At 43.6% G+C, this 13,000-nt stretch overlaps 1 pseudogene; it reads left to right on the top strand.

Moving 5' to 3' along the window:
* The first annotated feature begins 8,717 nt into the window (after positions 1-8,717).
* On the top strand, positions 8,718-12,468 carry LOC137319843 (probable G-protein coupled receptor 139; annotated as a pseudogene).
* The last annotated feature ends 532 nt before the right edge of the window (positions 12,469-13,000 follow it).

Below are 13,000 nucleotides of genomic sequence, written 5' to 3'. Positions count from 1 at the left end.
TCAACTTGGATTCCGTTGGCCCCGAATCTGTTCTAACTTCCCCCACTGTAGCTCAAACACGTTTATGGTCATAGTCATACATTGATGTGTTTTCATCAACAATAAATGAGATTTAACACTGTCTCTGGTTTAAAATAAGCTGCTTTATATATTTGAGCTCAACCGCTGTGTTTAATCTACAGCCTGAATGGTTAGCTCTAAACCGAGAATCATTTGATAATCATCCGCTGGTCGGCAGGAAGCAGAGGCTGAGTCTGATCTGTGTCATGTGGGAGCAGAACACAATATTCCAGCTGTTTATATTCATGATTCTGCAGAATATTCCAAACTGTTCTCAACATCGGCAATTCCTGGTAAATATCGGAGGGCTTTAGATTATTGTAATGATCGCTGCGATTCCTCCCGATTTTATGAATTTGGAGCAAATTGAATCTCACTAAAGCGGTGAAATATTAACAACCGAGATTATAAACAAAGTCACTCGATTACAATTTAATTGCGATGGCGAAGTGGTTCAGATATTAAACTCGAAATCTCAATGAAGTTTCCCCCCGCAGGTTCGAACGCTGCTCGCAGGGGTTTTGCTCAATGTCGGGCTCAGTGTTTCCTCGAGTTTATTTCCTTTAATCCGCTCCCTCTGGAGATCACTGGTCGCGAAACTGCTCAGAATTCAATGTACTGCATTTATTAACCTGCTCTTACATAGATTGACGCAAAGCTTATTGTTGTGATTGGAAACACGAATAATATCTGGGAGTCAATTTGATATTTTGGGCTGTTAGTAACTGAACAAAATGCAATCCTCAGTGAGAAATAAACACACAAAATAATGATTTCAAAAGAGCATTTCAATATTTGGCAGAAAATAATAACAAATGGCCATTAATGTTTAAACACACACTTCCGTTCCGAGTTGGACACGTTTTGCCCAGTGTGTATTTCGAATGAGGCAGGACTCAAATCGGCAATCTTCTGATAACATCACGATGAACACCGAAACCAGACGCCTTATCCATTAGGACACGTGAGCACTCTGCCGTTCCACAGACGAATGATCCTTAATCTTAATAACCAGTGATTGAACAATGTGATTGGATTTGTTTCAGCTCCATTCTCTGCACGGTACATTTCCCAGCGGCTCGTTGGTCTCGGGGGATGATTCTCACTTTGCGGGATTCCACTGATCGATCTCATTTCAGCGCTGCAGAAGGCAAGATTGACTGAGATCCAGAGCATGTTTGAGCTCCAGAGGACAGAATGCAGAGGGTTTGCCGTCGCAACACACGTGGGGAAGGGAAAATGTCTCATGATGGTGCGTGCATTGAAGGTGAAAGCTAGTTTTTTCCGAATTCATGGGGGCAGAACGCAAAATGTTTCTGTATTGGAGGGAATTGAACCCGGTCTCCCGCGTGGCAAAATATAAATGTCATTCAATTTTCCACAATAAAGGGAGTGACAATCATTGCGGAAACATGGAGACAGTCTGGTCTCGCTCACTGCAGAAATCTCCGTGTCACAGCGAACCAGATCTCCTGTAACCAGTGCGGCCTCCCTTCGGGCCTTTCGGGCAGCACGAGTTACATCCTGCCAATTGGAGTATAGACCCAGTATCCCAACAGCGCTTATCACGTTCCCCGAACCAGTGAAAGGTCTCCAATCGGAACAGGGATAGAACATTTTGAAAAATTTCTGCGTTAAAAATGAATAAATGTAAATAATGGAACAATTCTGTTTTGTTATTAAATGTGAATAAAATCCAATTTCTCCCAGCCCCGGTATATTTGCTCTGTCTCTGTACGGTTCTATTCACTCAAATCCAAATCACTTCAAAGGGATATAGACAGGTTAAGTGAGTGTGCAAAAAATGGCTGATGCAGCATAATGTGGGGAAATGTGAGGTTATTCACTTTGGTAGGACGATTAGAAACACAGAATACTTTTTAAATGGTGAGAAACTATTAAATGTTGGTGTTCGGAGAGATTTGGGTGTCCTCGTACAAGAAACACAGAAAGTTAACATGCAGGTACAGCAAACATTTAGATAGAGAGGTTCTGCAGGTACAGCAAGCAATGGAGAGGGGCGGTAATTATACATGCCCAATTTCAAATCCAGTCAACAACGGCTGAGAAACTGCGAGATCCTGTGGGAAAGAAGCGAGAAAGGAGCGTTCAGCGGTGGCCAGACGCCAAAATATCTGGGGGAGAAATTATCTGCGTCAGGGATGGGAAAGGTTTGGACATGAGAAATGTTCCAAGAGATAAGAGAGTCCAGGCGGGCGAGGCCAACTTGACAGGTCAAGTCGGTGGAACGTCCGGAGAACAATCAACAGATTAAGCTGGGATACGCATGCGCGAGAGAGGGAGGTGGCCTGCAGGCGTTCTCACGGACGAAACGCTGGAATGAAAGTAGATAAGTGTTAACCTCGAATGACGCAGCCGTGCTTATGTATTAACCGTATGTTAACCATATTCATTAATCAGTAAAAAGGTGGCATCGGAACAAGAGGAGGCCACTCATTAATCGAGCATGTTCCCCCATTCAGTCAGTGTCATGGGAACGCAGGAACATAGGAATAAGAGTAGGCCATTCATCCATCGAGCCCGTTCCCCCATTCAATTAGTGTCATACTTTTACCAAACAAAAATCTGTCAATCCCTGTTTCGAAATGTTCGCCAGTTGTGGAAGGACCTATCCTTTACCCCTCCTATTTCCCGTCTATATGCTGACCCTCGGTGATATCATTCGAAAATACAATATCAGGTTCCCTGTGCATGGTGACGAAACCCAGCTCTATATTAACACCACCTCGATCAAGCCTTCCACTTTCTGATTGGTCACACTGCTTTTCCGACATCCAATACTGGATGAGCAAAAATTTCCTCCAACTGAATATTCGGAAAACCAAAGCCATTGTCTTTGGTCCCGGACGCAACCCCAGATCTCCAGCCACCGACTCCACCCTTCTCCCTGGCCATTGTCTGAGGGTGAACCAGACCGATCACAGCCTCCGTGCCCCAGTTCACACTGAGATGAACATCCAAACACATCTCAGCTCCTTCACCAACACCACCGACTCCCATCTCTGTTACATCGTCATCCTGCTCCCTGCCTCAGCTCATCTGCTGCTGAAACACTCATCCTTGCCTTTTCTTACCTCTATAATCGACTATTCCACTGCTTTTCTGGCCAGCCAACCGTCGTCCACCATCCACAAAGTTGAGCACATCCAAAACTCTGCTCCCGATATCATAACTCGGAACAAGTCCAATTCACCCATCACCCCCTGTGCTCGCTGACCAACATTGGTTGCCGGCCGGGAATGCCTCGATTTTAAAATTCTCATCCTAGTTTTCAAATCCCACCATGGCCTCGCCCCTACCTCCCTATCTCTGTAACTTCCTGCAGCCCTACAACCCTCCGAGAGATATCTGCGCTCCTCCAATTCTTGCCCTTTACACTCTCCGATTTTAATCACTCCAATATTGGCGACCGTGCCTTCAGATGCCTGGACCCGAAGCTCTCGAATTCCCTCCCTAAACCTCTCCGCCTCCCTGTCTCTCTCCTCCTTTAATACGCTCCTTAAAACCTATCTCTTTGATCAAGCTTTTGGTCACTCTTCCTAATATCTCCTTATGTGGCTCGGTGTGAAATTTTGTTTGATAATCGCTCCTGTGAAGCAACTTAGGACTTTTTTAAAGTTAAAAGCGCCATATAAATAAATGTTGTTGTTGTTTTATCTTTCACAGTTCGTGCATCAAACCGTGACGTCACACTTCATACATCATACCGTGATGTCATATTGCACACATCATACCGTGATGTCACACTTCATGCATCATACCATGATGTCACACTTCATGCATCACACCGTGATGTCACACTTCATGCATCAACCCGTGATGTCACACTTGATACATCATACCGTGATGTCATATTCCACGCATCATACCTCGTGTCACACTTCATACATCATACATTTATGTCATACTTCATACATCATATGGTGATGTCACACTTCTTACATCATACACTGCGACAGCATCAATGCTCAACACCAACAACAGCCAATCTCCAGACGCCATCCTACAACTCATCCGCTTCATCCTGGATCACAATATCTTCACCTTCGATAACAAGTTCTTTACCCAAACACACGGAACAGCCATGGGGACCAAATTTGCACCCCAATACGCCAACATTTTCATGCACATGTTCGAGCAGGACTTCTTCACTGCACAAGACCTCCAACCAACACAATACACCAGATACATCGACGACATTTTCTTTCTATGGACCCACGGCGAAGAATGACTGAAGAGACTACACGATAACATCAACAAGTTCCATCCCACCATCAAGCTCACCATTGAATACTCCTCAGAATCAGTTTCTTTCTTGGACACACGAATCTCCATCAAAGACGGGCACCTCAGCACCTCACTCTACCGCAAGCCCACGGACAACCTCACGATGCTCCACTTTTCCAGCTTCCACCCTAACCACGTCAAAGAGGCCATCCCCTATGGACAGGCCCTGCGAATACACAGGGTCTGCTCAGACGAGGAGGAACGGGATGGACACCTACAGACTCTGAAAGACGCCCTGGTAAGAACGGGATATGACGCTCGACTCATCGATCGACAGTTCCGACGGGCCACAACGAAAAATCGCATAGACCTCCTCAGAAGACAAACATGGGACGCAACCAAGAGAGTACCCTTCGTCGTCCAGTACTTCCCCGGAGCGGAGAAACTACGCCATATTCTCCGCAGCCTTCAACATGTCATCAATGACGACGAACACCTCGCTGTGGCCTTCCCCACACCTCCACTGCTCGCCTTTAAACAGCCACCCAACCTCAAACAGACTATCGTTCGCAGCAAATTACCCAGCTTTCAGGAGAACAGCGTCCAGGACACCACACAACCCTGCCACGGTAACCGCTGCAAGACATGCCAGATCATCGGTACAGATACCGCCATCACACGAGAGGGCACCACCCACCAGGTGCATGGTTCATACTCCTGTGACTCGGCCAACGTTGTCTACCTCATACGCTGCAGAAAAGGATGCCCGGAGCATGGTACATTGGCGAGACCATGCAGACACTGCGACAACGGATGAACGGACACTGCGCAACAATCGCCAGACAGGAGGGTTCCCTCCCAGTCGGGGAACACTTCAGCAGTCAGGGACATTCAGCCACCGATCTTCGGGTAAGCGTTCTCCAAGGCGGCCTTCGAGACACACGACAACGCAAAATCGTCGAGCAGAAATTGACAGCCAAGTTCCGCACCCATGAGGACGGCCTCAACCGGGATCTTGGGTTCATGTCACGCTACACGTTACCCCACCAGCGAACAAAAGCTATCTGTTTTTCATATAATGGGACATTTGCTGGCTTTCTCTGCCTTGCGGATGTTTCTGCCTCTCTCTGTTTTTTTTTCCTTTTTGTTTTTTTGTTGAATGTGTATTCGGGGGTTCTGGAGGTGACACCTCTCTGTCTGAACACGGTGATTGCCTTGGCAACGGGCAGTTGCAGGGGCAGTCTGTAAACACCATGTATTGTTCTATATCTATAAAGGCGTAGGCTTCAAGGAGCTCTTGACATTTACCTGAGGAAGGAGGAAGCCTCCGAAAGCTTGTAGATTTCAAACAAAAATTGTTGGACTATAAGTTGGTGTTGTAAAATTGTTTACAATTGTCAACCCCAGTCCATCACCGGCATCTCCACATCATTATACACTGTGACAAGGAAGGGCATCCAAAGCTAGAGCTCCCTGGATGACTAAAGAGGTAGAGATTAAAATGAAACAGAAACAAAGTGGATTATGACGAATGTAAGGTTCATAATACAGTAGAGAACCAGTCTGAATACAAAAACTACACATGAGATTTAAAAAGGGCATAAGATGGGTAAAGAGAGAATATGAGAACAGATTTGCGGCTGAAATAAATGTCCTTTATCAACATATAAGTAGTTAAAGAGTAGTCCTGGGAGATTGGGTCCGATCAGAGACCAAAGTGAAGATCTTCCAATGGAGGCAGAAAGCACACGTACAAAATGAATCCTGTGCATCCGTCTTCACGACAGAAGAGGATGCTGCCAATGTAGCGGTAAAGGAAGAGGAAGTAGAGAAATTGGATAGGATAATAAAAGATAAAGAGGAGATACTAAAAGGGTTGTCAGTCCTCAAAGCAGAAAAGTCACCCGGTCTGGATGGAATGAATCCGAGGTTGCTGATACAAGTTAGGTTGGAAATTGCTGAGGCTCTGACCACAATCTTCCAATTCTCCTGAGATAGGGGAGTGGTGCCAGAGGACTGGAGAATTGCAAATGTGACACCCCTGTTCAAAAAACGGGAGAACGATAACCCGGCAACGACACGGCATTGCATTTAACGTCGGTGGTGGGCACACTTATAGAGGCATTAATTCACGACAATATTAATTGGTACAATGAAAATTTTAGGTGAATAAGTGAAAGTCAGCACAGATTTTCCAGAGACAAATCGTTTTCGACTAACTTGAGTTATTTAATGAAGTAAATGAGACGGCTGATGAGGGTAGTGTGGTCCTTGTTATGTATATGGACTTTCAAAGGTGTTTGAAAATTACCACATAATAGAATTGTTAGCGAAATTGAAGTCCATGGAATTAAAGGAGCAGTTTCTGCATTGACACGAATTTCAAAAAAGGAACGCAAAGCAGAGAGTATTAGTGGCCGGTTGTATTTGAAACTACAGGGATGTGTGCAGTGGTGCTTCCCTGGAGCCGGTGGAGGGACGACTGCACTTTTTGATACATATTAATGATATGGACTTGTGTATATAGGGCATAATTTCAAATTCTCAGAATACACGAAACTCGGAAATGTAGTAAACAGTGAGGAGGATAGCAACAGACTTCAGGAGGATATAAATAGACAGGTGAAATGATGTAACGACAAAAGACTTCGCAGGACAAGTTGAGAGGTCTGTTGAGAAGACATGCAGGTTCCTTGGATTTATAGATAGATGCATAGAGTATAAAAGCAAGGAAGTTTTGCGCAATCTTTTTAAAACCAGACTTTAGGACCCACTGGAGTATTGTGGTATATTCTGGACAGCACACTTTAGGAAGTATGTCAGCTGGGGTTGTTCTCCTTCGAGCAGGGAAGGTAAAACGGACCTTTGATAGAGGTGTTCAATATCATGAAGGGTTTTGCTGGAGTGAATAATGAGAAACTGTTTCCAGTAACAGAATGGTTGGGAAGCAGAGCACTCAGATTTAAGGTAACTGCAAAAGAACAAGATACATCATGAGGAAGATAAATACGCAATTTTTGTTATGATCCACAATGGTGGAAACAAATTCAATAATAACTTTCAAAAGGGAATTGGATGAATAATGGAAGTGGACAAATTTGCATGGCTATTCGTCCGGAGTAGAGGAGTGGGCCGAATTGGATAGCTCTTTCAAAGAGCCGGAATTGGCACGACCGGCCGAATTGCCTCCTTCTGTGCCGTGTCATTCTGCGATTCTATGATTCTTCGCTAAATAACAATCATGGAAAATGAAAGAGATCTGTCGGATTGACAATAAATTGCAACAGTCGCAACAATGCCCGGTGACAGTGAATGGAGCAAATATGTTGGGATGAATTAAATGGACAATATTGCGCTGATATAGTGAGGTCACCCTGTCACTTCATAAATTATTGCTGCGACCGCACTTGGAATATTGTGTACAGTACTGGTCACTACTGTGGGAAAGTGATACTCCAGCTATTGATTGGATAAAGAAGAGAGCAACTAGAACGAGTGAGCGGATGGAGGGATTGGGTGATGAGAATCGCTTAAGTAAATTGGACATGTTCACAGTGGGAAAGAGAAGGTTGAGAACTGATATGATTTCAGTTCTTAGATCCTAAAGGGACCAGATAATGTGGACCATGATCAGCTATTTCACCTTGTCCAGACCCATAGTACCAGAGGACATGGCCTGCGCTTGAAGGGTGGTAAATTCAAAACTAATCTACAGATATTATATTGCAGTGTGCGAGTGGTACATCTATGGAACAGACACAATATGGAGACGGTGGAAGCAGTCAGTATTGATTCATTCAAATGCAAATTAAATAGATATCGTTCAAAAAATATTATTTTGGGGTACAGTATGTGAATACGTTCAGACATCACATGCGGTCAGTGTAGCACATTTAGGGTGAAAAGTTAACTTTGGACCAAAAGTTCCCAAATCTCTCCACCACGAGGGTTTTCCACGTGTCATTTCTGGGTCTGTTGTAAACTAATTGATAGAGATTGATTGCACAAATCCTTTATTGTTGCATCAGGGTGGTAGAAGGGCAAGTGATGGACCTTGCTCTCTTGTCTTCCTGTAATTCTTAGTGTCCTTTGGTGTCACGCTGCAAGCCCGCGACTTTCACATTTATTTTCCATTGTTTCCAAAGTTACTGAGATTATATTCTGGTCATCGTATCGTTAGATTATACCTTTCTGCCGTGCCTGCGAACATTGTTGGTGTAGCAGCGTTGATTGTAACCGGTTTGTTCAATGACCTGATTAATATCAGTCACCATGGAATACAATTCTCCCAGGAGAGGTTTACTCCACAATAAAAAAAGGCGTTTAATTCACCACCTCAGCTCAAAGTGTGAGGAGAGCATCGCCTCCAGCATCAACTGGAATCATCAGTCCACCAACAAACTAAACTAATGGATTCGTTCCTCATAATAAAATACCTGATACTCTGGGCACTTTACGATTTCCAAAAGATTTACTATCCCGTCCTCGCTGCTGTTGGTGTTCCTGGTAAGTCCCGATATCCAGTTATTAATTCTGTAAACAACGTTTAATTATATTACTGTTCTTGTAATTTACTATCCCCTCGTCGCAGCATTTGGAGTTCCTGGTAAGGCTTCATATTTAGCAATTAATTCTATGAACCATGTTTCATTGTATTTCTGTTCGTGTTATTTAATAACACCTCCTCGCTGCTGTTGGTGTCCCTGGTAAGCCTCGATAATCTGTGACTGATTCTGTGACCTATGAACAACTGTATTACTCGTCATGTTATGTACATCATGACATCCAGAGAAACGGTTAAATTAAGTGTCCTTCTCCCACTGTGATTGGCATCATACCGCCCTCCTCTTACTGTGATTGGTATAATACCGCGCTCCTCTTACTGTGTTTGATATAATAACACGCTCCTCTTACTGTGTTTGAGAAAATACCGCGCTCCTCTTACTCTGATTGGTATAATACCGCGCTCCTCTTACTGTGTTTGAGAAAATACCGCGCTCCTCTTACTCTGATTGGTATAATACCGCGCTCCTCTTGCTGTGATTGGTATAATACCGCGCTCCTCTTACTGTGTTTGAAATAATAACACGCTCCTCTTACTGTGTTTGATATAATACCGCGCTCCTCTTACTCTGATTGGTATAATACCGCGCTCCTCTTACTGTGTTTGATATAATAACACGCTCCTCTTACTGTGTTTGATAAAATACCGCGCTCCTCTTACTGTGATTGGTATAATACCGCGCTCCTCTTACTTTGTTCATTATAATACCGCGCTCCTCTTACTGTGTTTGATATAATAACACGCTCCTCTTACTGTGTTTGATAAAATACCGCGCTCCTCTTACTGTGATTGGTATAATACCGCGCTCCCCTTACTTTGTTCATTATAATACCGCGCTCCTCTTACTGTGATTGGTACAATACCGCGCTCCCCTTACTTTGTTCATTATAATACCGCGCTCCTCTTACTGTGATTGGTACAATACCGCGCTCCCCTTACTGTGTTTGACATAATACCGCGCTCCTCTTACTGTGATTGGTACAATACCGCGCTCCCCTGACTTTGTTCATTATAATACCGCGCTCCTCTTGCTCTGATTGGTGTAATACCGCGCTCCTCTCACTGTGTTGGGTACAATACTCGAGCTTCCTCGCTGCGATTATTGGACAGTCACCCATTCACTGGTCTCAGCTGAATGAATCGTCCGCTCTTATTTCCCGCTGTTTGCTGCATGTGATTCAAAAATTCTTTGAGGTTCAAAAATCAGCAATTTCATGAACGATTCCCTGCCTTCATCAGATTACTGTCTTTGATCTCCACTGAAACCTGTGTCAGTTCACAAATTCTCAGCATGAGTTTGTCCGGGACCTTCAACTCCAGGTCCATGTGGTTCAGGTTGTGGGAGGAATGATTCAGTTCCCGTCAGCTGCCTCACTTCTCCCCATCTCCCACCCTGCACCAGTGTCACTGCCCCCGGATGATGAGGACATGAATTCAAGTGCAACATGTATCAGAGTCAATTCTTCATTTTATTATATTGCAGTGGATCTATCTCCAATCATTGCTGTGAAATAACCATTTAGTCCCAGACCAGTCTGACACAGTTCAAAGGATCTATCAGCGAGTCTCACGCTGATTTTCTCCCATCTCCTGCTATTCCACAATACAGATGAATTCATTTAATTTTCTCCTGTTTATTATATGGATATGTAACCACACGATTCTTACTGGACTGCGATGAATCATAAATTAATTTCATAATTTATTCTCCCACATTCCCTATTTCAATTCGTGAAACTATTTGATGATCACCAACAGATGAAACCCAGAAGCCCAGCGCTGCTCCTGTGTTCAGATCTTTAATGTTTTAATGTTGTCAGACTGTTTGAAATAACTGATCATTCTTATAAACGTTATTTGTAATATCACTGGACAGTCGGTCTTTGAAATTAATTACAATTTGCACATTGCCCACACTGGATGTGAAGGTTCTGATTACACTAATTATTCCATTACTGGTTGAAGTTACGGTAAACGATCAACTTAAAGTCCTTAATAGTTCCTCTCCTGTCCTTGCCTCATGTCCACTGTCACTTTCGATAAGAACCGTTCCACATTCCGTACTTACCTCCAGGTGTGGTTGCGATGTGTTTACGACTTCTTCGCTCCATTTTACTCCTGAAATATTTATCTTGTCTGTTTCACGTTGATATATCTTTGACCCTGTCGTCTGTTTCTCCCATCGAAAGGTGTCTCTTGCCAAAATATCACAGTCTATTTCTGAGCACGCCCATCAAACTAATATAGACCTTCCTTTGAATGTTGCTACTATTGATTTCATCAGCGCTGTCAAATGATCCTCCATGGACTCCATGGAATCGGACTACACTGGACATTGACTTGGTTTTCACTATTCAACAAACATATTACTGGAGCAGTGAGAGAACGTGTATTTATCACATTTAATTAACATACAATAGTCAATTGGAAATATACCTGAAAAGAAAAAAAATGCGGAATTATGGGGAAAGCGAAGAGCGGTCTTGCAGGATTGCTCATTCAGAGAGCTGGCAGGAGCACGATGGGCCGAAGTGCCTCATTCTGTGCTTCAGGAATCAATGATTCGATGATTCAGTGTTCCTGAGACGCTATGATTTTATGATTCTTTAATACTGTGATTGTATGATTATTTCTTTCACACGGGCGCCTTTGTTCTGAGAGTTTGCTATAATTTGCTTGTCTTCCGCTGAATTGCAGCTAACTTAATGACGATCATTGTCCTGTCTCGTGGAAAGTGCGGACTCTCCAAATGTGTCACTCGTTAGCTGGTGGCCATGGCAGCGGCGGATCTACTGGTCGTTATCACTGATCTGATATTGAGGCAGATCCCCATGACTTATCGTTCACAGTTCACTTTTCTATACGACATTCCCGTTTGTAATATTCACGCCGTCCTGCTTTCTGCAGCTACAGACTGTTCTGTCTGGTTCACCGTCATTTTCACCTTCGATCGATTTGTGGCCATTTGTTGCCAGAAGCTGAAAACTAAATATTGCAACGAGAAAACGGCGGCTGTGGTTTTAGCAACATTGAGTGTGCTGAGCTGTTTAAAGAATATTTTTTGGTACTTTTTCTATACCGGTGCTTACATGTTATCCAATAGCCCCTGGTTCTGTGGTGTGACAAGCGGTGCTCTGTTCTCGCAGATATGGACAGGCATTGAATTCCTTCATTATCTTCTAACTCCGGGTGTCCCATTTGTTCTGATTTTGTTGCTCAATGCTTTAACTGTCAGACACATTTTAGTGGCCAGCAGAGCCCGCAGGAGACTCCGGGGTCACAGCAATCGGGAGAGTCCTTGTGACCCAGAGATGGAGAACCGAAGGAAATCCATAATTTTACTGTTTGTTATCTCGGGAAATTTTATCCTGTTATGGGCGCTGTTTCTTGTGTTTGCAGTTTCTGAGCGAATGTTTTTAATGTTGTATTCCTCTGTAAGTCTCCCTACTTTCGTACAAGAAATGGGATTCATTCTTCAGCTTCTGAGCTGTTGCACAAACACCTGTATTTATGCAATAACACAGACTAAATTCAGAGAGCAGTTGAAGAATGTGGTGAAATATCCATTTATTGTAATTGTCAGGTTAATTAAATAATTTACAGAATGGAAGACTTCCTGACATCAGATTCTTACTTGAACGCTATTGGATTCATCCTCTGTCCTGAACATCTATTCTCCCAAAATGACGCACTGGTTACTGTATATACAACCCACAAGATGTCCTCCTTCATCTTCCCAGGTAACTCGGCGTGGACAATAAAGGAGCCATTTCAGCGTCATCCATATTCTGCAGAATGTTTCTTTGAAATGTGGTCTGTTAGTTTGTCCAATCCATTCACTGCGGTCTCTGCGATTACAAATGAACAATGTTCGATATTCCAGCAAGCATTTTTTGATTATCATTGAATCATCGAATGGTTACAGCACATAAGCAGGGCACTCGGCCCATCAAGCCCGTTCCGGCTCTTGATAAGAGCAATCCAGTTCGTCGCATTTCCACACACTTTCCCTGTAGCCCTTCAAATGTTTTCCCATTAATTATTTATCAAATTCCAATTTGAAAGCTACGATTGAATCTGCTTCCACCACCCTTTCAGACAACGGATTCCAGTTCACAATTACTCGCT

Source organism: Heptranchias perlo, unplaced genomic scaffold (genome assembly GCF_035084215.1).
Source record: "Heptranchias perlo isolate sHepPer1 unplaced genomic scaffold, sHepPer1.hap1 HAP1_SCAFFOLD_90, whole genome shotgun sequence".
Classification (NCBI taxonomy): Eukaryota; Metazoa; Chordata; class Chondrichthyes; order Hexanchiformes; family Hexanchidae; genus Heptranchias; species Heptranchias perlo.
Note: the sequence above shows the minus strand (reverse complement) of the source record. Positions and strands in the feature narration are given on the sequence as shown.